The 24,373-nt window shown below is 45.5% G+C and overlaps 1 protein-coding gene across 17 annotated transcripts in view; it reads left to right on the top strand.

Annotated features, from left to right (window-relative positions):
* Positions 1 to 16,386: 16,386 nt before the first annotated feature.
* Positions 16,387 to 24,373, top strand: part of PRRC2C (proline rich coiled-coil 2C) — a 75,850-nt gene continuing 67,863 nt past the window's right edge. For all 17 annotated transcript variants that reach the window (XM_045838688.1, XM_045838699.1, XM_045838691.1 and 14 more), the window contains exon 1: positions 16,387 to 16,595. The gene's annotated coding sequence lies outside the window, so the exon portion shown is untranslated. The remainder of the gene's footprint in view (positions 16,596 to 24,373) is intronic.

Raw genomic sequence — 24,373 nt, forward strand, 5'->3', positions numbered from 1 at the left:
AGAAAGAAGGGCATGAGAACGTTTCCTGAAGTTTAATTGTATCAACTAAAAAAGCAGAAGACATTCAGTGCCCAACACCACTTACAAAGGAGGAAAAAGGAAAACCACATTAACCATTTTGTCTTCAGGCAGAGTTGAAGGTCAAACAATTTTAAACCTGACTTTTGTCTATCAACATAATTAATAGTTAGATTTTCACCTGTATAAAGAGGGCTTTTACTCTTTTAAAATTCTTTAAAGTTTTACTGAGAGACTTAAATCATCTCTGCTGTTAACACTGTTTCCCCAGCTCCCTGCAATTTAAAAAAAAAGCAAAACAAACAAACAAACCTTATAAACAAGTCTGTGAAATGGTGACTGTTTGAAATCCAATCCTTTAATAACAACAACGAAAAATGACCAGGCTAATTGCTTCGGTCCAGCAGGAACAGAAAATGTGTGAGCAGTTATTTCCCATGTGCCTTTGAGGGTTATTATATAAACAGATAATAACACACTCACCAGATCATACCTCACTGAAGGGCTTATTATAAATTCTTTCATAAGGAAAATGCAATTCTTTTTGTCTGACATCAAACCGAATGCCATAAAAATCAATTTGCTAATTGTGTAAAATTTGTATCTAGGTTTCTATTTTCTAAATGCTTCTCCCTGCCTTTTCAAATACCTGAGTACTTGACTGGCAAAATTATTCGCCCCCAGACTGATTAGAAATGGAATAAGCCTTTGCAAATGAGACACATACAAATAATTAAAATTCCGAGCATTTAGGTGTGGCCTTGATGAAAAGGAGACTACCCTTTAGAGAAAGAAAATCTTCTCGATATGAACAGTTTACACTGAACAGTGACACACCCTCTAGATGACTGACCTTGTCCCCACCAGGTGGGGACACCAATTTCATCTCCTATCCTTCTGCCCCGAAGAGGAGGGTCCCTTTCCAACACGTTAGGCAACACTCCTTTTACTGTAATTGGTCGTTCTTTCAATTTACACATTTCAGGAAAGTTCTTTGTACGCAACCATCAAAAGAAAGTGAGGTCTGCTCAGGTCCTTGCCCCGCTCTTCCTGAGCCAGCGACGGATGCTTCATTCCTGAGGGGATTTCTCATCTCCCAGAGCAGCAGCGTGGTGTTCTGCCAAAGGGTTCGGACAACCAAGGCTCTCTCGTGTCTGGGGATCTTTCTTTCAACATTTTCCAGAACAAAAAATAAATCCACTTGAAATACCCAGCCACCAGGCAGACACAACAAGCACCGACCTAACCATTTCAGCACGCTATTTTTACGTGCACGCGGCCCACGGGGAACAGCGCACAAGAACATCGCCCCCCTCCTCCACCTCCCACTCCCCACCTCCCACTCCCTTCAAAAGGATGAAACACCAAAGAAAGGGAACGAGTGGAGAAGCCAATTTAAGACACCGTGGGTGAAGTTTCAAACCTGTTGGAGGATGCTTCCCAACTGTCAGCACCCCCAAACCATGGAAACGTGGGTTTCATCTGAAATGTCATTGGCCCTTAGAATCTGGATGAGCCAGTCTGCCCTTAACCAGATTGCTGAGACTGTTCTTTGTACACAGAAATCTTCACATCTTCTCAGTCTTTAAGAAAGAGGAAGACCTTACTTTGCCAAGTAAGGTTTGTTTGTAAATTATATTTTTATAGGCAAATCATAATTGAAATAAACCACTGGACCAATCAATCTAAAGGATTCTTGCAATAAATTTAATCAACCATGATTAAGGATTTAATGGGGACTACTTGGTGCTTGGTAGTCTGCCATCTGAAAATACCTTTGTACTTGTTGTATTATCTGTCTCCCATACCAGGATGCAAGCCCAGGAACTTCAGGGACTTTTAAAAAAAACTTTATCTTTTCATCTGCTTTATCTACTGCACCTACAACATAGTAATGGAGGTCAATAAATATTTGCTGAACAAATTTAAGTGTGCCAGCAGCTAGCCAAACATCTTTTATTCCTTCTAGAATCTCTCTGGTGGCCATAAAATCCCAAACCGCTTTTGCCCAAGTCTCTCTAGCATTGCCCTGGGTCCCTGCAGCAGCAGGTAGCTAACAAACTGCCTCCCAGATGTTCCCATGACGACAGTTTGCTGACGTCATCAAGGTTATCCCTCCAGGCCCTCCCTTCATTCCCTTGCTGCAAAGCTAAGACATGTCCACACCAGGTAAAATTTAGACTAGCTCGTGACTCTCAGAAGTCTTCACAAGTTTTTAAAAGATGATGTTAAAACCAGGAACCCACAGTTACTCTGATACAGATTGGGTGACCCTGTCCCCCACCCAATCCAAAATGTGAGCATCAGCAGGTGCCCAGGGTGGGGAGCGGGGACAGGAGGGGGGAATGCGAAGTGGAATGACAGCCCACCTACCTCCCGCTCTCTCTACCTGCGCACAGCTACTCTCAGAGGCAGGGGCAGCTCTGGACGGTAGTGGTTAACAGTTGGCTCTCAGTATCTAACCTGAGCGTAGGCTCCAGTCTTCCCTCTTGCCAGCAATGCTTCCCCTGCTCCCCAACTCCCCCAGATTTCTGGGTCCTTCTCACTTCAGAGACATCCCCGATGTTATTTTGACTTGATTTCACTCAGATGAGGATGGTAAAACATGTCTTCTGACTTTACCGGATTGTAATATTTTTAAAATGTTGTTTCCAAGAAACTTCTAGAATAGTCATAGATAGGTAAATATGCATCCCAAACCTCCTGGAAAGCATGCAAAGCACTAACAAAAACAACAAAGCATGAGAATTAATACCCAGTTTGTATATACCAGTGTTCATGGCAGAATTATCCACAATAGTCAAAAGGTGGAAACAACCCAAATATCCATCAAGGGATAGATGGATAAACAAAACATACATAATGGAATATGATTCAGCCTTGAAAAGAGATGAAATTCTGACACATGCTACAACGTGGATGAAGCTGTGGACATTATGCCTAATGAAATAAGACAAACACAAAAGGACAAACACCGTATGATTCCACTTATCTCAAGTACCTAGAAGAGTCAAGCACATGAGGATAGGAAGGTAGAACGGCGGTCACCAGGCTGAAGCGAGGGAAAGGTGGGGAGTCAGTGTGTAAAGGGGACAGAGTTTCGGTGTGGGCGACGAAGAAGTTCTGGACACGGGTGGACAGCAGTGATGGCTGCACAGCAGTGTGAACGTCGTAATGCTGCTGCCCATTTAAAAAATGGTTCGTGTGCTCCAGACCTCACTGGCTTTTTGCAGCTAAGAAAAATAACCGTAGTGTAGAAGGCATGAACTGCCTTTAAAACAAAAAAAAAAAAGCAAAAGTAAAAACAAAACCCTGGCTGGTGTGGCTCAGTAGATTGAACGCCAGCCTGAGAACCAAAGGGTTGTGGGTTGGATTCCCAATCAGGGCACATGCCTGGGTTGCAGGCCTGGCCCCTGGTAGGGAGCATGCAAGAGGCACCCACACATTGATGTTTCTCTCCCTCTCTTTCTCCCTCTATTCCCCTCTCTCTAAAAATACATTAAATAAAATCTTTTAAAAAGTAATTTAAAAAGAAGCTAAGCTATCAAAATGCTAAGCTAACCATTTTGATTAATATGATATTTCAGGATGTCATAAATAGTGCAAGCTAGAGCATATATGGTCTGACAATGAGTCCATCTTCTACTGAAAATAAACATGCCAGCTGATTTCAAAGATTCTCCCAAGTACTACAAACACTCTAAGTCAGGTTCTTGAATGCAACTATTTGGCTTAAAAGCCCAGATCATTCTCGAAAAGAAGCCACCGCTGGGAGAGCGCGTTCAGGGTGGCTGGCAGAGAAGTGAGTGCTATGAAGTGTCTCACGGGAAGGAGCAGACACTTACCTGGTGCAAAGCCACCTGCCCTGAGGTGCGCATGTATTCCAGGTCTCATTGTCTCACACTGTCGCAGCCACAGGATCACCACGATCCTTCTTCCCAGAAGCTGGATGCAGAGACACATAGAACTGGACAGGGATTGTCGAGGTCACCCAGTCCCGTGCTCATGGTCCGATAAGGAAACTGAAGATCAGAGGTGTGACTTGCTCATGGTGACCAGGTCACAGGCTCCTTCTTAGTCCCCTTGCTCCAGCACAGGTTCTTTGACTCATGGGCGCTGACCTTATATTTATGAACAAAGAATGGGAAGGGACATTCCCACTGTGTTTACCTCCTAGGTGTGCTCGAGGAAGAAGGTTTGCTGAAAGAAAGACTTCCAACGGAGGGCAAAGTAAGAGTCTGACATAGAACCACTGAGACAAATCTTTTAAAAAGCTTTCATTGTGGACATTTTTTTTAAATGCATGAAAAGGGAGAATATAATGAACTCCCACGTATCCATCAGCCATCTTAAACAATTACCAACATTCTGCTATTCTCCTTACAGATGTATTTCCCGATTTTCTTTTTCTTTGCGCTTTGTTTTGCCTGGCTGACATATTTTTAAAGCAAAATCAAGACGTAGCGTCATTTTACCCATAAACATTTTTGTATGTATCTCTAAGAGATGAGGACTTTTAAACAGCATTGACACAATCACATTATCACACTCTATAAAACTGACAGTGAGTTCTTAAATAGGCTAACTGCTAGTCCAGGAGAAACAATTCTTTGGAAGTGGTCACTAATGGGTCAAGTTCGAAAATGACAGTCCTTCAGTAAGGCTGAGAACTCGAAAAAAGAAAAGAGGAGAACTTTACAACTAAAAATAGCAATTTCCTTTTTTCTTGTAATGCTCTGCAAATACAAATCTGGACACTCATATTCCAGAGCAGGATAAAAACAGGCTATGAATCAAAATGTTAATCATATCCTGTTATTTTGTTATTGATTTCCTCCTGATATATTAATTTAGCATCAGCTTAATATGTTTAATCATACTTTTTCAGGGAAAAATTTTTTAGATCAATCATGGAAATTTTTGACCAAAAGTAAATTTAAAGCTAATGTAGGGTGATGGTCAGGACCTACGTCCATGACCTTGGATGAGACGCTAACTTAGTCCCTTGGAAAGTCCTGTGTTAATAGTCTGTCCTGTGATCCAACTGTCTGCCATTTAGAAGAGTGTAAAACACCCTCAAAAGACTCATACCTACACACGTGAAAAATAAAATCACAAAAAAATAAATAAGTGAGAACTGGGTGATAAGTCTCATTACCCTCCCTGCTAAAAGCAGACACTTTTAACAGGAAGGTTGAGATAGCTTTTAAACATTTTGCTCTAAATAAACTCAGAGTTAACTAAATGGCTTTTTCATTGGAATATTTAGAAAGACCCTTCCGTACATAATAGGTGCGCAATAATATTTGTTGATTGGGTGTAACGTTGGGACCAAACTTTTCCATCCTAGTAACTGTCAAATTTGTGATTGTGTAAAATGCAGTAGCTAGGCATTATTTCACATGCAGGAACTGAGGAGGAGAAAAGCTTCTACTGCTAGAGGCCTTGGCTCGGCACTGAGCACATTTCCTGCTGTCCCAAATCGACACATTCGTATTCGGGATTAGGGCTTACTTTGTGTTTGTGTGGGTAGGGATGTCCAGCGCCCCCACATTATCCTTGCCTCATCCCCATTCCCAGTTTCCAGGGAAGCCAGAGGACTGTCCACAGGGTGGACGATACTGCAGACATTTTCTGAATATTGATAGAAAGGCGCATATCAATATTTTGACACGTCAGTATATTGATTCTCCTAGATTAACAACCTGTTTGGTAAGTCATACCTCTGCAGACAGTCTGATCCAATCTTTTCCTGGCCTGCAGTCATTAGACCTAAGTCGAGTTTATGTTACCGTGCATGCTTCTAATTATGGGCTAGCTTGTGTACATAAACACATTCCATCAGCCCACATATTCTCCTACCAGCACGCCTTCAGCCCCAACAGCAGTAACACGAATACAACAATATTCCTTGACCTTGTCTACGGAAGCCTTAGGCTCTGTTTTGCAGGATGGACGACATGGGCCAATAGATTCCTTCTACCCAGAGCCAAAACAAACCAACAAACAAAAACAAACCAACATTACTTGACTGAGTTTTTTGTATTACCTGTGCTCCAACCATCTTTGTGGATAGGGACAGAGCCTTTAGTGTGTTCCCTTTCCCAGAATAGTGCATCAGCATCACGTGAAATGTTTTTCTAAAACACAGCCCCAGGGCCACCCTGGGCTTTATCAGAGTGTGACACCCAAGCACCTGTAACTTTAGTTCCGTGGGTGACGTTTCCATGGCCGGCACTAGAGGTGTGAGCCTCACTGCCCAGAGTACCTAGAGCAGCAGTCTACGTACAGAGAGCTTTGTATGGATGTGTTATATAAGTGTTTGATGGATGAATGAATCCAAACAGGACATCAGCAACTCCATGGGCTCTGGCTCTGGCCACACCCAAGGTCTACAGGTCCGTGGATCTTCTAAGTGTCGTGCATCTTGCACTGTCTGGCCTGGAGAGATGCCGACTCAACCCTCTCTGTGCTGCCTCTCCCCACCCTGGGCAACCAGCAACGATCCCACTCGGCTGAGAAACAGCCATTTTTAAAAAACCACTCTGCGGTATTCACTCCTTGACTTGTATATTAAGGAGACTGAAATCCTAAACCCTAGCCCCACAAAAATATTATGTACCATCTAACTACTTACTGACTATCTGCTAGAGACTCTATATATGCCAGGCAGAGGACAGGATATAAAATGATGCTAAGGTTTGATACTTGCCCTTCAATAGTTCACATTCAAGGTTGGAAATACAAAAGGATGTGTCACATTCTATGCTGAGAACTTTTTGATACCATCGTATTTGTTCCCGAGAGCAATTCTGTAAGGGGGACAAGTACTATCATCTCTATTTTATAGAGGAAGAAAGGGAGGCTCAGAGAGGTTAAACAGCAGCTCGAGGTTATACGTATATTGGCAGAATTTGGACTTGAACTCCTTTCCGACTCCAGAATCCAAGCTATTGCCACAGAGAGACGTGGTGCAGTGGAGATTCTGATGCGTTCAACATCCACTCGAGAAGTCCTGTAAGCAAGTCTTGTAAGCTCTGTGCCCTTGGCCCTGGCACGGAAGCGAATCGCACAGGGTCCCTGTCCTCACACAGCTTCGGTTTAACCGGGAAGGCAGACATTTAATAGTGAGTGGAATGTCTGTGTTATACGGGACAGCTGGAGGCTGTGGCCCAGGAGCCTAGGACCAGGGACTTTCCTCGGTCTGAGGATTCAGCAAGCAGCTGTACCTCAACCCAGCAACTTCACTTCCAGCTGCACGATTCGGGGGAAGGTTCAGGTCCTGGTGTGCAAAATAAGGACGCCACCACCAACTGCAGGTTTTGTGAGGATCAAGTGATAGGATGTGGGTGAAGCAGAAGCCTGACAAAAAGCAAGCACTTAAAAACCATCAATTAGCAGTTACTTGCAATACTCATTCATATTCGAAAATATGCTGAAGCAGGGGCAAAAGCAGAGAGAAAAGAACAGTAGAGGGAGAGCAGGAGGCATGGGCAAAGGCCCTGAGGCCGGGGGCAGGGGGTGGGGAGGAACACAGCAGCACATAACTTAGTTTAAGATCCAGTCCGGCCTGGCTAGAAGACAGGCGTGCCAGAGAACCCTGGAAAGGTGGGTGGGGGACCAGACTGAACCTTCAGGTAGGTAAAGACTTTTACCTTTATCCAAAGGTAATTGAAGCAATTAAAGGGATTTAAGCCCAGGCCAGGTGGCTCAGTTGGTTGGAGCATTGCCCCGTGCACCAAAAGTTCAGAGGTTCGATCCCTGGTCAGAACACATACCTAGGTTGTAGGTTTGAGCAATACGGGCAGCAGCCAGTGACATTTCTCTCTCCTTCTCTCTATCCTGCTTCCTCTTTTCTAAAAGCAATAAACATATCCTTAGGCAAGGATTTAAAAAAAAAAGTAATTTGAGACAAGGAAGAAACTTGTTGAGATTTGCATTGTAAAAGATTACCCCAAGAGATCCTATTGCATGTGTCCACATATTTGCCCAACCAGCCTGCACATCTTTCGTAACTTAAACATCATAAAGTTAGTGACAGATTTTGAATATGGTCCTAGTTTTACAATTATAGACATATGTCAAAATGTATCAACTTGTACACTTTAAATATACGCAGTATATTGTAGGTGAAATATACCTCAATAAATACACTAAGCATAATACTTTTTAGAAATAGTCATTTTGATCAAGACAAAGGTAAAGACAGGGAGACAAATTAACGGCAATCAAAACAGTGCGGCTAGAGGACAGGTGGCGATGCCCCGGGTCCTGATGGTGGCCACTGGGAGGCAGGAAGCAAGGGTTTGGTGACTGAGCGGACACGGAGGGTGCCCAAGGTTACAGGAGAGGGAGGGGCCTGGAGTTTCCGGACTTCTGGCTCGAGCGGGCTGGGTAAGCGGTGGCATTGCAGGTGGGCGGGAAGATGACACCGCTTCAGCACTTTGACGAGACTGCTCTGCGGATCCCCACCAGTGGAAGCGGGGAGGGAAGAGGCAGAACGAGGCAGACTGAGGCGTCGATTACAACCGGTCCCAGGGAGATGTGCCCTCAAATAGTCCTCCGAAGAGGCAGAAGGACCAGGCCTTCACACGCAACCATCAGTCATTAGAGGGCGGCGCCATAGGCAGGAGGAATGACCTCGGGCAAGGCAGGGTCTTAGACTAGGCGGTCCCCCAGGAGGGCTCCTTCCTGAAGCCCTCCTGGGGAGGATCTGGGTAGCACGTCTCAGGGGCCTCCACAGTGGGCGGCCCTCTCCCGGAGACACGGGACAGTTTTCTCAGCCTGATGACAATGTTTTTTAATCGTGCTGTGGCAGGAATGCCTCCCGGGTTTCTGATGATGATAGGGAGGAAGTTTCTGTGAAATAAAAGCCATCTGAGGAAACGGGCTCTGCCTTTTCTCTCCGGCCACACTGCAGGGTCCAAGCCCCGCTGACTCATCCTTGGGTTCCTGGGATCGTCCTCAAGCAGCTGCTCCTGTGCCCAGGCCCCGCTTCCCTACATTTCCGCTGAACAAATGTCTCCAACACTAACCATTCATATCCGCAGCTGCTAGCTCAGTGCCCCGCACGCACAGTACATGCTCAATTAATATCTGTTGGAAGAAGAAATGCTATGGAGTTATATACAGTGAGCTCTGTTTCATGGGATGTCAGTAAGTTTCCAGTTCACACCCATTCACAGGCTCCTCTTGTTCGGGGAGTGGTAAAATCCAAACTCGGTTGGGAGGGCTCTTTGCAGACTGGTCTCTGATCACCCGGGCAGGTGTGCCTTCTTCCTCCTAGTTCTTCCCTCCCCCTTTCTACACAACAGGACTGAGAGGCTTTAACGTCCTCCAACGGGTCATGTTCCCCTTGGTTTGGAGGCTCTTCTGCTTGAACATTCTCCCCACCTGGGCTCTCTACGCAAGCCTCACTGTCCCCTGCCATTGTCCCATCATGTTGCCATACCTCCTCCCAATGCAGAGACACACTCAATCAGTCCCTTTTAACACACACACACACACACACACACACACACACACACACACATACACACAGCTGATTCCCATAAAACATGAGGGTTCATCTTGCCTGGCTGGCCCCTCCCCTGCAAACCTGGGATGAGTACCTTCTCATTCCCTCATCAGTGTGTTTTATTCCCTTTATTGGTGATCATGTATAATGTGTTTTACCTCGCCCCTCTCCCACCTCGTGTGACCAGAAACACCCAGGAGCAGGAGTCTAGCCTACAGTAGTCATGTCACGTCTTCTGCGGCTGGCACAAGCCTGGCAGGCACAGGTTCTTATGTGTGTGTTGAAGAAAAGAGTGAGTCAAGCACAGCACATACTGAGTTCAGTGTCCTATATTAAAAATAAAAGCAAATGACACAGGTTTACGATGTATGCCGTGACACTAACAAATCGCAGATACAGAGTTGGAGAAAGGAACCAAGTCCCGTTCCATTTGCAGGGGTGGGCAAAAGCAGGTTTATAGTTAGGAGTCTGAGAAACACAGTTTATTCTTGGATTATTACGTATTCATTATGATATTACTTATTATTAGCCTGTGTTGTCCACCCCTGTATTTTCGGTGATCCATGCAGAGAAAGGTGAACTCTTCCCCTATCATCAGGCCGCTTCTGTGACCCAGTCAAGTTCCATGCAGTTCCTGTGTGCACGCGAGAGGCCAGTTTCTGAACCACTGCTACGTCGGGTTGCGTCAATGAGCTGTGGTAGACCGAAATTTTTCACCCCTGGTCCTGCCTTGCTCCTCGGCAACCGAGTGTGGTGGTAGCCACTGTGTGTCCTCTCGCTGATGCGCTCAGGAGTAACACCGAGAACTTCCAACTCTGAAAATGACACCAATAAAACTCATGTATGGGAAAGGTGGGGAAAAAAGAAAAAGGGTATCAGTTCTTCAAAGCAACATTCCCCTCGAAAGGTGACTGAAGGGAAATCTCTCTGATTACAAGACGACATGCTGGTTGGCCCCTAAACCCTCAGCAGGGACTGGGCCTGGCTGGTTGGCCCGGCAGCCACACTGCCAGAGAGCAGGCCAGCGCCTGCTGCTGCTGCTCTTGGAAGAAATTTTCTTCTCCGCTGCTCCTGGAAGAAAAAGTTTGACTTTTGCAACTTTGGGTACTGAGCACGAGACCAAAATTTTCTCTTACCTTTTGACCTCAGAGGTCAAACTGTGAAGTGCGTAACACACTCGGTACTGTCTAGGCGTCAGTGCTTTTCCATTATCTCATTTCGTGATGCTGATGAAGGAGGTTGAATAGACACAGAGTGCAGTGCTGAACTGTCGATTCGATTTGAATCTGAAGGAGGGGAGGCGTTCCACTCCCCAAATCTATCAGCAGTCGTTACTTTGTTAGTGCTTTTCACTGTATCAGATAGACCAAACTCCTGATGATTCGTTACTTAATGATTTTGTTTTCTTGCATTGGGTGCTGATCTTTTTACAGTGGATAGTATTCATACATGCTTATTGTTTGTGTGTGTGTGTGTGTGTGTGTGTGCACGCACGCAGGCGCTTTTTAGAGAATCACTTTAAATTGCTCTGTAGAGACAGATGGCACCAGCACAGGTCACGGGGCCTAATGGTCTCAGGAGCCTGGTCTGGTCAACGGCATCGGTCAACGTGCCTCCAGGTCACAGAGCAAGTGAAGAGACCAGGTCCTTGAGAGAAGGGTCAAAGAAAAACCGCCACCGCCTGGGAGGCTGCAGGGTGGACGAGGGCATCAGCTGTGTTTGACGTTGGACCTCAGCTCACGCGCCAGCTCCATCACCGATGAGCACCGTGAGCTCAAAGCAGGTCCCTTGTCCCCTTTGAGCCTCAGTCTCAGAATCCACAGTGCAGTCTACCAAGTACCGTGACATGTGCGGAGCACCTGGCGCAGGGCTGGCCCCCGTAGGCCTTGGCTGACTCGCAGCTCTAAGGGGGTGAACGGAGCAAAGGCAGCAATGACAGCCAGGTGGGAACCACGCCGGCTGTCCAGTCGCTGCTGGGGCTCTGCAGGCCCACCTTCTCCGCTTGGCTAGCCCCTCGAGATTCAAAAGACCTTTTCAGGGATCAGGCACAGCACCTAGTGGTGTCCTCCTAGTGGCCTCATCAAGGGCATCGTCTCAGGCAAATGGTAGGGACCAGAAGGAAATTTTAATGTGGAAGAAGTTTGAAATGAAGACCCATGTCCCCACCTCACTGTGGCCAGCGTGGGGTGACCAACTGTCCCATTCTGCCCTGGACGGAGAACTTTCCTGAGTCATAGGAAGCCACAGAGCTCTGACAGTCCTGTGCAAGCTGGGATGATTCACCACCCCACCAGCCTCTTCTCAAGATCGAGCCGGTGGCCTGGTCACACGAAGCTGACAGGTGGCCCTAGGTTGTTAATCATTACCATGATTACGGCTTGGCAATTAGACGTTTCCTGTAAGTAATACTGAATGTTGACACGAAGAGTTTCATTTCACTGCAATTTACCCAGGCTGTTCAGTACTTGGAGAAGCTTTTTCCCAGTTCTCTTTGCCGAGGCTCCTCTTCCTTTGCCTTCCTACCAGGACTGTCCCCCTTAAGTTACCAGCAGCCTCATCCTCAGAGCACCGGGCGACCAATTCCCATTGGCAGCAATTAGCTCACGGAGACTCAAAGAAATATTTCTGAAGTAACTCTTAATTAACCCCAGCAGAAATAAGAATGGAGACTACAAAGAAACAAAATCTGAAGCAGGCATGAGCTGCCGATTCTCTGTAACACATGAAATTCTCTTTGCCATCAGCAGCCTAAAAGTTATTCAAGATACTCTGAGCCACTGCCGCCAAAGAAGTGGACTACCCATCATAGTTCTCTTAATTACTCTGGAGCAATAAAAGATTTGAAACTGGGTGGTTTCATTTATACATTGTATATACAATTGGTTGGGTAGCAAAAAAAAAATAAAAATAAAAAGTGCCTTAAACTTTAAGAAATGTAACAGAAAGCAGCCCGAGTTACAATTTTAGAGGTAATTCTATCCATTATCAGTATCTCCAGTTTCTATTTTCTGGCCTAAAATGTTAAGAAATCACCTATTTTGTATCTTCAGTTACTGCCTTGGCTGATTTCCTTTGTCCCCTTTTCTGCTCCGCATTCCCCAGACCCACCCCATTTCCTTTTGGTCTCTTGACCTTTATCATTACTCACTTCCTGTCTCAGGTGAACTTCCAGCCTGGGGAGGAGCTGTGAGCCTGCAAGTCTCCTTGCCTTTCCCCTCCCTTCTTCCCAGATATTACTCATTAACAACCCTGTGACCTCTCAGCTGGGGGCCACTGCTCCCAGAACTTGGTTTCCTCCTCTCAGCTAAGAAAATCTGGGGGAAATTTCAGGGGGACAGTAAACCCCATGAACATATAACCTGTGGTAAACAAATAACATTTTGGCCAACAAGTAGCTACATACTTTTTATTCCATTATAAAAAGGGGTTACTGAGATAAATAATAATAGCAGGTAGTTATTCCACTTTAGAGATGATGTAGTATTTTGCATCTAGCACATATAATAAATATATAATTTATTATATAACCTTCTACAAGTTGGCCAAGGTGATTTTTCAAGCACTGGCAATATTTTTTTTATCTTAATTAGCAAAGTTACAATATCTGTTGACATTCACAACGGAGATTACATTTTCATACAGTATTTGGGTATTATGATATTTATTACACCAGGCATATAATGTTTCACAGTTTTACTACATATGATTTTCTGGAACATCATTGAAGAAAAGAAACCAAAATCGTCACGTGCACACAAACCTTTAAAGAAGCATTACTACTAATAAAACATGATACCTTCATCGATTCTTTTATTTTTTATTTTCACTTGATAAAGGCCTCTCCTGCTTTTCTGAAAATTCACATCACGCCGCTTTGCTTTCAGGAAAGACCTACCTTAGTACCTCTTTTCACTAACTGACAGAAATCCGAAGAGGACCTTCACCTCGAGGGAAAAGGGTGAAAGGTGAAAACGGTGTTCTGCCGTGACACGTTTGGCAGCGAGGCCTATAAGTCAGCATGCACCGAGCAGCGAGGGTGGTCGCGCGAGGCTCCTTTCCCAGAAACCACCGCACTGAGCGTCTCAGTTCAAGGCCCCCAGCGCACTGATCTGAGTCTGGGAGCATCCGCGCTTCATGCCTATTGACCCTATGCATCCGTTAGCAATGTGTGTCCCAAGGTCTCAGGAAGGCCCAAGAGCGCTGGTAAGGGTGTTTGCTTAGCAGAAAACTGCACGTAATTAAGCATATTTGATTTAGTAGGTTATTTGGGGGGTCTGGAAACTCTTAAAATTTTTTCCATGTAAATGAATGCTGATTGCTACTTTGCGCCATGCTTACAAGAAGTTTCATAGGAACACTCTAATTTTGGATATTGGGAAAACCTATATCCCATTAAGTCTTTGGTGCCTACAAGTTTATAGAATCAATCCCAGTGAGAGAGGTAGAAATTCAATAAAACCATTCATTAGCTTAACAAGGCTGGGCAATCACAAAGGAAATAGGTTATACTGTTTGGGTAATCCCTTTGTTTTCAAAAAGAAACTTGTCTGCCTGAGTTTATATCCCCAAGTGACAAGTTGATGATATTACCCTAAAATTACTGTTTACAAAGCAGAACTGGAAATTAATCTGCCATGAAAATGTTTTGTTATGGCAAATTTATTTACACTGAAGGAGTTACTCGGAGAGGTGCAAATAAGCCATAACAAAGTAAATTTTAAAAGAATATTATTTGACTTTGGATGCTGTACCAATATGTAGCAATTGCCCCCAAGATAATGGAAATAAGGGAAGTAAGACTGCTCTCTGAGGAGTGGCAGGAAATCCTCAGATTTAACACACACCATAGATCATTCATAAAGTAGACACAGTTACCATCCACCACACACACACCAGATGTCCAAACTCAATATTACAGTCGCTCACCTACAGAGGCCTTCACCTCTCCAGATTACACTCGCCTGAAAAAAACCCAGCCCCGGGGAATCAAACCGACTGTCTTCTCTGCTGCTGCGCCAAAGAGCTGCCCACTGCAGGAGAAATCATGTAAGTCATCGGGACGGCACAGTTCACACCCATAATCGCAAACGTGCAAAGTGCTCTCTGCAGAGCATGCCGTCCCAGCAGGGCTCCTCACACCAGATTTACCTGCTCACTTTGGGATCCTCCTCTCCTCAGACCCCTACACACTGAGCCTGAAAAGCAGGCTACCTTGTCCCTCACTGCACTGAAATAATAGAAGCCATCAGTGGGACGTGCCTTAGGTCCCCACCATCAAATAATCAACAGTCCCTAGAGGTGTACCTCCTTCTCCTTCAAAGGCAGATGCTGGGCCTGCACTCTGGCCACACCCACACACACACACACCTTCCCGAGGACTTGCCTCCCTCAGCTTCCACCCCCTGCTACCTAATTGCTGCCCACCTCGTTCTTCTGAATTATTCCCATCACCATCCAAACATGATCTACTGTCCCCAATACTTTAAACTGCCTCTCTTGACTCTACATTCCTTCCAGCCACGACCTTGTTTCTCAGTCCCGGCTGAATTCAGGCCCTGGAAAAACTTGTTTATCTAGTCTCCATTTTCTCAACATCTATTTTGCTCACAAGCATTTGGCTTTTTGACCTCATTGCTCCACCAAAACTTCTTGAAAAAGGATACCAGTGACCTACCTCCCTCCCCATTGCCAAGTACAGTAGACACCCCTGGCTCCTCCTTTTTAGCCAGACCTCTCAGCAGCGTTTCACTTAGCTGATTGCTCACAGGCCCCTGTAAAACTCTCCTCTCCTGGCTTTTGTGACATCATCCTCTTTGGGTTGTCCGGTTCTAGGCTTCCCTTCTGTGCCCGTTGCTAAGCGCGCTCCGCCTCCACCCAACCTCTAAATGTTTAGGTCTGGGCCCCTTTACCCTTCTTCCCCCCACTCTGTCTCTGAGTGACCTTATCACGTCCCACTATTTTTAAACACGTGTCTGTGGAGCCGAAATCTCCAATACCGATCTCCCCTCTGAGCTCGAGACGTGGCAGCGGCCTACTTAATCTACAGTGGGACATTGCACAAACACCTCGAATTTAACACGTTAAAGAACTTCCCCCATTTTTGAGTATTTAATTTGTATTGCTCTACCAACCAAAATGTTTTGTTTTCCTTTCCTCTTCCATCTCCATAGTCTCCATAAACGTCGGTCATCCACCGCGGTTGTTCAAGCCATAAATCTACACGTTGTCATCGACACTTTACTTCCCCACCACCCATTGAGAAACGATCATCTCGCACCAGAAAGTATATTCTCGCTCCAAAATATATGCCATACTCGGTCTACTTCTCTCCATCTCCACTGTAGGAGTATTTTCCTGCTCATTAATATTATTCTGAATTTAATGGCTTTACAATATTATGGGACATAGATGTTTCATAACGTATTTACGTCTCTATCAACGGGCAGGTTTTGGTATTACGAATGTTGCGCGTGTACCTTTCTGAAAAACATCAAAGTATTGTCAAATATGAAGATGAAAGATTATTCATAGTTTAATTTTGCTTCATACTGCCGGACTGTCGCGAAGCAAATCACACACCTATCCCCCACGCCCTGGAGTGCTCGCTCTCCTTCGGTGAGGCTTAAAGACCTGTAATCGTGGTCTACCCGAGAAATCCTGGATTTCACGGCGCCGCCGGAACTCCGACTGCGGGAACTCCCTCCGTCCAGCAGGTGGCGACGTCGCCTTCCGCCGGGGCTGGGTCGCCACGGAGGCTTCACGTGATCCGGCCGTGTCTGCGCCGGGGGGCGGTCTTGCGGAGATTGCCTTACGTACGCCGCGGCATAACGTCATACGTAGGGGCTGGCTAGCCGCCATCTTGCTTCTTTTTCTCGCTTGCTCTCAGCGTTTCGGGCGGCAGCGAAAGTGCTTTGGAGGTTTGTCCATCCGCAGCTGCGGCTCTGCCAGTCCTGTGGTCTTTCAGCCACTCCCTGCGCTTAGCCCTCCCTTTCCCCTTCCCTGGGTCCGGGGTCGCGGAGACCCTCGAAGTGCGCACACACTCGGCTTGACACCCTGGCCGGTAAGAAAAGCAGCGCGGCGGAGGGGCCGCGATCACCGCGGGCCCCATCGGGGCGGGCGGGCGTGGGAGCACCCCGACCCTGGGGAGCCGCGTGGGGAGGGCCTGGGGCCCGGGCATCCCTTCCTTTTTCTGCGGCAGCCTCCCTCCCCGTGGCTGGGGAAGTCTTGGCCTCCTGCTCGGTGAGCGGGAAACCGGAGTCAGACCCGCCCCATGTGGTCTGCCGCGGGAGTTCCGGACCCGCCGGCCTCTCCCACCCACCCGGGCCGGCTTGGGGACGGCGCGCGTGGCCGGGGAGGAGGTGAAGGGGGTTTCCGTCCCGTGGGGTGGGCGAGCGCGCGGCCTCTCTCCAGCGTCCCCCCCGACCATTCCAGGGCTTCTCCAGGGCCTTTCCTGCGCGCCTTTCGTGTGTGTGTAGCGTGGGGGGAATTGCAGCGAGCGGGGTCCGGGAGACCGGATTACAGACCTGACTCGGTGAGAGGCTCACGGAGGAATCGGGACCAGCCCTGCTTCCGCTAGGGACGTGCTGCCCCAACTCCCGCGGAGCGTTCGCGTAGGCTTTCGCACCCTAGGCCTCTCCATCCCCTAACCTGCGTGGTCAGTCCCACTCCGCGGCTCCCCCACTTTGAGTTACCAGTAGTGTTGTCCATGTTACCGACAAGGCTCACGGTAGGACTTGAAGAAAGGGACAGGGGCGCCAATGAACACGGATAAATTCTTCGTTGGCCCTAGAGGAATGCGTCAAATTCCTGTAAAGGGATGTATATTTGTTTTGACTTGATTTGAGATTTCTTTGGGAGATTTCCGACATGCCTGATGTTTGCTGGCTTCTGAAGCCACCCGGATTTCCGCATTGGCTGTTTTTCAGCCTAGGCTCATAGATTCTTACTTCGCTAGGGTATTTGAGGTTGTACTGTAAGCGGCTGTGCTGTGAGATTTCATTTGGAATGCACTGGAAGCATCAGGATCCTTGATTAAGTGCTCGATAGCTTATTCCTGCAAATAAAAGGGATACTTAAGCGCCCACCAAGCCTACCTCTCGCATTAGTTAAAAGTAGACTTACCCTCCTCTCTCGGTATTTAAGATGCTGTTCCGACTGGAGCCATTTTTAGGTGTGTGTCTCAGATGCACTGCAGCATCTTTTCTGACCCCCCTCAAATGCATTGGTCTTCTAAAACCGTTAGGAATAGGTCGAATTTGAGTTTTATCTTTAGCAGATCGTCAAATTGTCTCTCCTTTTTTTACAAAGGGATTTTCAAAACACAGACTTTTTACTTAATATTTTGGTCTGGTGAGCTTATAGATGTGGCTGTTCTCCCTCCACTGTTAGGTTGACCTTTTTCTGTGTGCCGAACACAGCGATCAGCCCTTCACACGCGTTACCCTTTTTAATCTACAGCAAGCCTTTGAGGGAGGTGCTGTTTATTATCATTCCCATTTTACAGATGAGGAAGTGAAATCTGAGAGATGAGAGCAGTTTGCGGTAATTGGTGGTGCTGTACAGAATCAAATCCGGACTGTCTGAACCCAAGAGAATGCTCTGAGTCTAAACCATCAAACTGCTTCCCTGTTCCGTGTAATTTTATGAACTGTGGAAACATTAAAATACAGCATTATTAACCTAGTTTCTCCCACTTGACTTAAGTATAGAAACACTGTTACATGTGAGGGTGTAAAGAATGGATTATAGCTGTTTCGGGGATAGGGGAGGAGCTCATTTTTGTACACTTCACTGTTTAAAGGCCAGTCGAGTAAAACTAACTCTACAGTATGACAGATAAAATTTTTAAATTTTGTGATTTGGCCTATATTAGTGATACAGTATTTCTTCATCTGTAAAATGGAGGTGATGATAATAATAGCTTCTCCCCAGAAGGCTTGCTGTAGGATTAACAAAGATAATGTAGGTAGAGGATTTAGTACTGTTCTCAGTACATAGTAAAAGGTAAGTAAGTAGTAGAGGGAGAATGGTAGAATATTGGCAAAATACTCTCTCCCAAGCAGTAAGGGGAGTCTGCCTGGAAAGTATCCATCTGCATAATATGAAAAATAAGAGACATTTACTGAAGAAGGTACAAGATACAAGAAACATTGTACATAGGACAATGACGCCTCAGTCCCCTTCAAAGTAGGCACCTTGGGCCCCCACACAGCTTTCCCAATCGCCATCAGTTGCCCCATCATATTTTCCTGAATCTCATTGATGGTCTGAAATCTCTGCCCTTTCAAAGGTGATTTTAGTTTGGGGAAAAGCCAGAAGTCACAGAGTGCCAAATCTGGGCTATAGGGGGCTGAGACACCTGGGTGATTTGATGTTTCACCAAAAAAAAATCCACACAAAAAACAAATTTGGCCCTGGCCGATGTGCATGGGCCTGCAAACCAAAGGGTTGCTGGTTCGACTCCCAGTCAAGGCACATGCCTGGGTTGTGGGCCTGGTCCCCAGTAAGGGGCAAAAGAGAGACAACCACACATTGATGTTTCTCTCCCTCTCTGTCTTTCCCTTCCCTTCTCTCTAAAGAATAAATAAATAAAATTAAAACAAACAAACTTGGCAGCAGATAAGATACATGAGCCCACCTGTAGCCTTGATGGAGCTGCCAGTCACCAGTTGCCCATAGCTGTGGCCTTCTGAATCATCCAGATGGTTTCCACAGAGTAATGTTCAAGCTTAACGCAATATTTGAAGCAGGTTCATTGCTCTTCTCAGTCATTTTGAATGTGATGGCTACACAGTACACTTGCTCACTCAATGGTGTCTACCGCCCCCACTCACTAGTACAGTGAAGTCCTCATTGTCCACGCATGCCAGCCCACTCTCCTGGGCCGCCAGGTTATGTTGATGTTGTGCACACTCTTCTCATTATATTTTGGCTGGGCTTTTTCCAGACAGACCTTGTATTCTCAGAAAGGAATATATATTCTGGAAATTTAAGACCTATATTTTATGTTCTTTTTTTAATTAAAGATACTTTTTCACGCTTCCATGCTGGATTTTGTTTCTTAAAGATTTATTACTGCTACACAGTCTAACTCTGTAATCAGCATATTACACATAGCTGAAATACAGAAGTCCTGGCTCATTCCAGCCCGTCCCCACCCACCCCTACTCGATCTCACCATCCTTACTGGTGAAATGTCTTTGAAGAGTATTACGCCTCTCTTTCCCTCTCCAGTGGTTTTCTCCAACCGCCTAAACAGTGCTTCAGTTTTTGTAGTCAGTTTAATGATTTGCACAAATATTTGTACCATATTTGTTTAAGACAAGGACTGATCATTGATACAAATGTTACACAAATTGGTACAGAGTCCTGTTGTTCTAGTGAATGACATCCCAAAATTGTATGACTGAGTTATGACTAGGGAACTTCCAGTAAATTGAGATTTGTCACCTCATAAATAGGGTAACACAGTGAAAGCTTATCTCAGTCTGTTAACTGTAGCTTAGAGGTCTTGAGAATTAGTTTACTGAGTCACAGCATTTTAAATTTCTCAATAATGCCATTGATGTGTCAGTCAGGACATCTTTGTGAATAAGAGTGTTCTCTGGAGAGGGTACCTTCAGTAAATTTTCTATAGTATATTTTTACCAACCTCCAGAAAGGCTAAATAGATACCGATCTGCTGGTTGCATTTCTAGTTATTTTGCTCTAGATTAACAGAATGCCAGTCATGTTTTGGGACTTGCGTGTACATGTATTTGCTCACAAGTCAGATCAGACAAGGGCTGTCACTGAGTTTCAACACTTGCCTGGTTGGGAGACGAAAACTTTGATATGGTTAGCCGATACTTGGAGTGTGAACACAGAGGAGCAGTGAGGTTGCTGGTCCCTGTGGTGCTGCTGGTGCTCTGCGTCATGGGGCGGGGGTGGCACAGTCAGCGTTTGTGGAGCATAGCTGGGATGGAAACACTATTGGGTATTCTTTACATAGCACCTCATCTGGTAATTTTCTCTCTACTCGCTTGTATTCCAGAAGTGGTCTCTTCCTGTTCTAGACTGTGTCCGTGTCCCCCATCCCTTTGCATGGTGGGTGGCACATACCTGGTGGTTATTGAATGAATGAGATTGGGAAATGGGAGTAGACCCATCAGCTGAGGCTCCGCTGATGACTGTCTCAGTGGAGCAGAGGAACACCCTGTGGCTTTTCCTCTACTTACCCATCAGGATAGCATCAGAGCTTTCAAGTAGTGGATGTACCGTGCATGGTGAGGTTCTTCTGCATCAAAGACTCTTTTAATTTTGTAAGGCCCAGTAATCTGAGGAAATGGCTTTTGGTTCCCTCTGCCAAGATGTTCAGTCTTAGGAATGAATGATAACAGTTATTGTGTGATTTTTTTTTAATTTGTACCAGAAGATAAAACTGAAGACAGTACAAACAGGTAAGGGAAATTTGGGGCAGAAACCCCTTCTGTGGAAGATTGCCTGTAATACAGATCGAGTGCCTAGTGGACTACGAGTGGAGACGTGATGGCCTGCAGAGATCAGGAGTAACTGTAAATGTTAATATTTCTGAGCACTCACAGTGCCAGGCAGGCACCCAGCTAAGAACATCTTGTAGATGATCTCTTTCGGCCTGTAGAGCAGGTTTAGGAGGGGGTTACTTTATCCCCACTATACCACTAGAAAACTGGGATTTAAAGAGATTTAAGTAATTTGTTCAAAATTGCTTAGCTCATAGGTGAGATTCTAATCATTGATCCACAGCCTGAGTGCTTAACTTCTGTGTTCCATGGGTTTCCCAGCGGCCAGTATTTCTGACAAGACATTCACGGTTTTTGCTTTGTCTTCAAGTCATCTGTCTGTTAATATCTTTATTTAATTCAACTGACTGTCTTTTAATTAAAAGAAAAACTTACATGGTTATGTGGTTTTACAGCTTCCCCCCAACATGTGTTAAAATAAACGTAATTTTAAGTATTCCTCTGTGGACCCCTTAAAGTCATTATAGCATACCATCAGCAGTCCTGTCTCCTACCCTCGGGGACGGAACCGCTACGAAGCGAGTGCTGCACAGGCCCGGGCAGCAGCTGGAACTGAGGAAGGCCAGGAGTGATTGAGCCTAGAACGGACTAGATCCATGAAACAGGAAATGGCAGCATTACAGGCAGAGAAAGAGATCGGAGGCATTACTACATAACTGGGACAAGCATTCCATGATGAACTGCAGAGTGGAGTGGGTTTATTTAGACGGAGTTGTAACAGGGTGCTGCAGACAGTCTATGGCGAGAAAAGGAGAGCAAGAATGAGGGAGGGAGGGAGGAAGTCCCTAGTGAGGTAAGGGTGGAGGAGAATAGTCTGAAAAGTGCAGTGTTAGAGCCCAATGCAGCCAAGTTCAGAAGAATGCTGTATACGAGAGGTGGATTTGGATTTGGCTGAGAGGTCCTTGGTGACCTGAAAGAATTTAGGTCGAGTCGTGAGGATGAAGGGTTAAGCAGAGAGGACTGAGTAGTGAGACGTCTTAACTTTTAGGCATTTTGAAACTCAAAATGAGCTCTGGATTTGGAGTTTAAAAATGTAAGTTTAGTCAGCTGTCAGCTGGGCCAGTGACTTGGCCTCTTCGGGTTTTAAATATATTCATCTGTGAAATTAGGAGACTGCCTTTTCCCCAGTCAGAACATTGTTTCAAAGATCACATTAAATGTGTTTCCATGTATCTTTTGAATTTAATATTTTTTGATATCATGCAAATCTTGACCACATTTAAAGTAAAAAAAAGAGAGAAACCGTGAAAAATTGGAAGTTAAAGGTAAAGGGAGAAAAGGTTCTCTAAGAAGTTGGAAGGTCCCCTCCAAACAAATCTTGTGTTGGCACGGTAAGGGATGGGCACGTATGTTGGTGGAGAATGGGTGTCTGGCGAAGTTAATAATGGAGCTTCCTCTCTCCCTGTTCCCAGGGAAGAACCTGAAGGTGCGGAGCTGCGGTCTGCAGCTGTGCGTTTGTGCGCTGCACAGAGGTGCGGGGCCGAGGGGTCAGCAGACTGCAGCCCTGCCTGCAGATCGCCCGCGTCCTGGCTGGGGCTGGGGGCGGGCTTGTGCCTCCACCTCTCAGAAGACCTCGGCCCCTCATCCAGAGGAGCGCCTGCGACCTCCCAGGAGGACAGGCCCTGTGGAGGCCAGAGACGCTCTGCGAGGCTCCTTAAGGAGGCACACTAAAGATATGTTTAGAAATACATCAGAAGCAATTTGGTGATTGGAGAAGTGGTCACTGAGAAATAAAAAGCTTAGAACTTTTTCCTGAGATTGGGTAAATAGTTGGGCAAATACAGAATTCCAGTTTACCCAGTGCTGTTTTGGAGATGGGTATTATAGCTTATTAAATATTTCTAGTAAATGGGAAATAATATATTAAGTGTACATTCTCAAATTTTAAAGAGAGGAGGAAAATACTGTCTTTAAAAAATCACTTTATAAGTTTTCAGTTCCTGTTAACACTAGGATTATTGGCAGTATGGCTAGTGTAGGTTGGCCTGTGTTTTAAGTAACTGGTTTTAATGTTCGGTTGAAATGTTGTAGATCTTAATTGAAGAAGCACACTATGGGAGGTATAGAGCTGCTTTCGAAAGTTAGGGAAATGAAACAAATAGAGGAATTTTACTTTAAAAGCAGAATAAAAGGTGATTGAAATGAGGCTTTGACGGAGAGGTGGAGATTGGTTATATTGCTGTGTGAATGCTTAGACTAGGAAACACTGGACTTGCTGGTGTGCAGTTCTGGGAGTTTTCATTTGTATAGGCCTGCAGCCCACACCACAGCTGGGGCAGAATGTAAAAAGATGAAATATCACCCGGTTGTAGAACCAGTCTTCTGACATTTTAGAGGCAGAGAAAATCTGTCTTCCTGCTGAAGAAAGAACTATTGAATAAGGATTTAAAAGGCAAGAATAGCCTACATATATTGATTGCATGCTTTCCTGACCAGAAAAGACAAATTGTTCAGTTAATATCATTAGTTCTGTCATGACACAAGAAAGCAAAAAGTGGGAGAAAGAAGGACATGGGCAGGTGCCCATGGGTAGCTGTCCACCGGACGGGCATGTACTAGTGGTCGAGGGATGAGCCAGCCCTTGGTGGGGAGGGGTGCTGACCGATTCTCTGCACTTAGAAATTGCAGCTGAAAATTCCAGCCTTTACAGGCAGCCCTTGAATTACCTGTTCCAGTCTCTCAGGGCCTGAGCCCTTCTCCCCTTCTAATTAGAACTCCGACAGATTTGTTTTGTGCTGTTTTTTGAATGAACAGTGTTTAATGCTTTTGCTGTAGTGCTATTTATTGTAAAGGCGTTCAACATGTGGTGGTCTTAGCTTTATTATAACAGCTTCAAGTGTGATCTTGAAAATATTTGATGTCAGTAACTTCAGAGTTACTAATGATTGATTATAACAATTAGAAATGGAAGTGACCTTAGAAGTTGACCAGTTCAACCTCTTACCCAAAGTAAGAATTACCTTTTAAGATATTTCTGACACAGAGTTAGCTTGCTTTTTTTTAAGGCATCTGGTGATCAGAAGGTTACTATAGTCAGCCTTTAACATTCATATCTTACTTAACGATCTTCCAAATATTTGAACATCATGCTGGCATTCAAACCTTATCGTTTTCCCTTTACTTCCATCATCATCAGTAGAATTTGGCTTTCTTTTCAGAGGTTTGTTTTGGGGTGTGTTTTTTGTTTGTTTGCTTGGTTGGTTGGTTGGTTGGTTGGTTTTTTAGAAAGTTATGTACCTCTTTGCAAGAGTTACTGCATCTCTAAAAGAAGAAAGCAAGCCTTGGGGAAGGGAGTACA

Source organism: Phyllostomus hastatus, unplaced genomic scaffold (genome assembly GCF_019186645.2).
Source record: "Phyllostomus hastatus isolate PE091 unplaced genomic scaffold, TTU_PhHast_1.1 phas_contig_283, whole genome shotgun sequence".
NCBI classification, from domain to species: domain Eukaryota; kingdom Metazoa; phylum Chordata; class Mammalia; order Chiroptera; family Phyllostomidae; genus Phyllostomus; species Phyllostomus hastatus.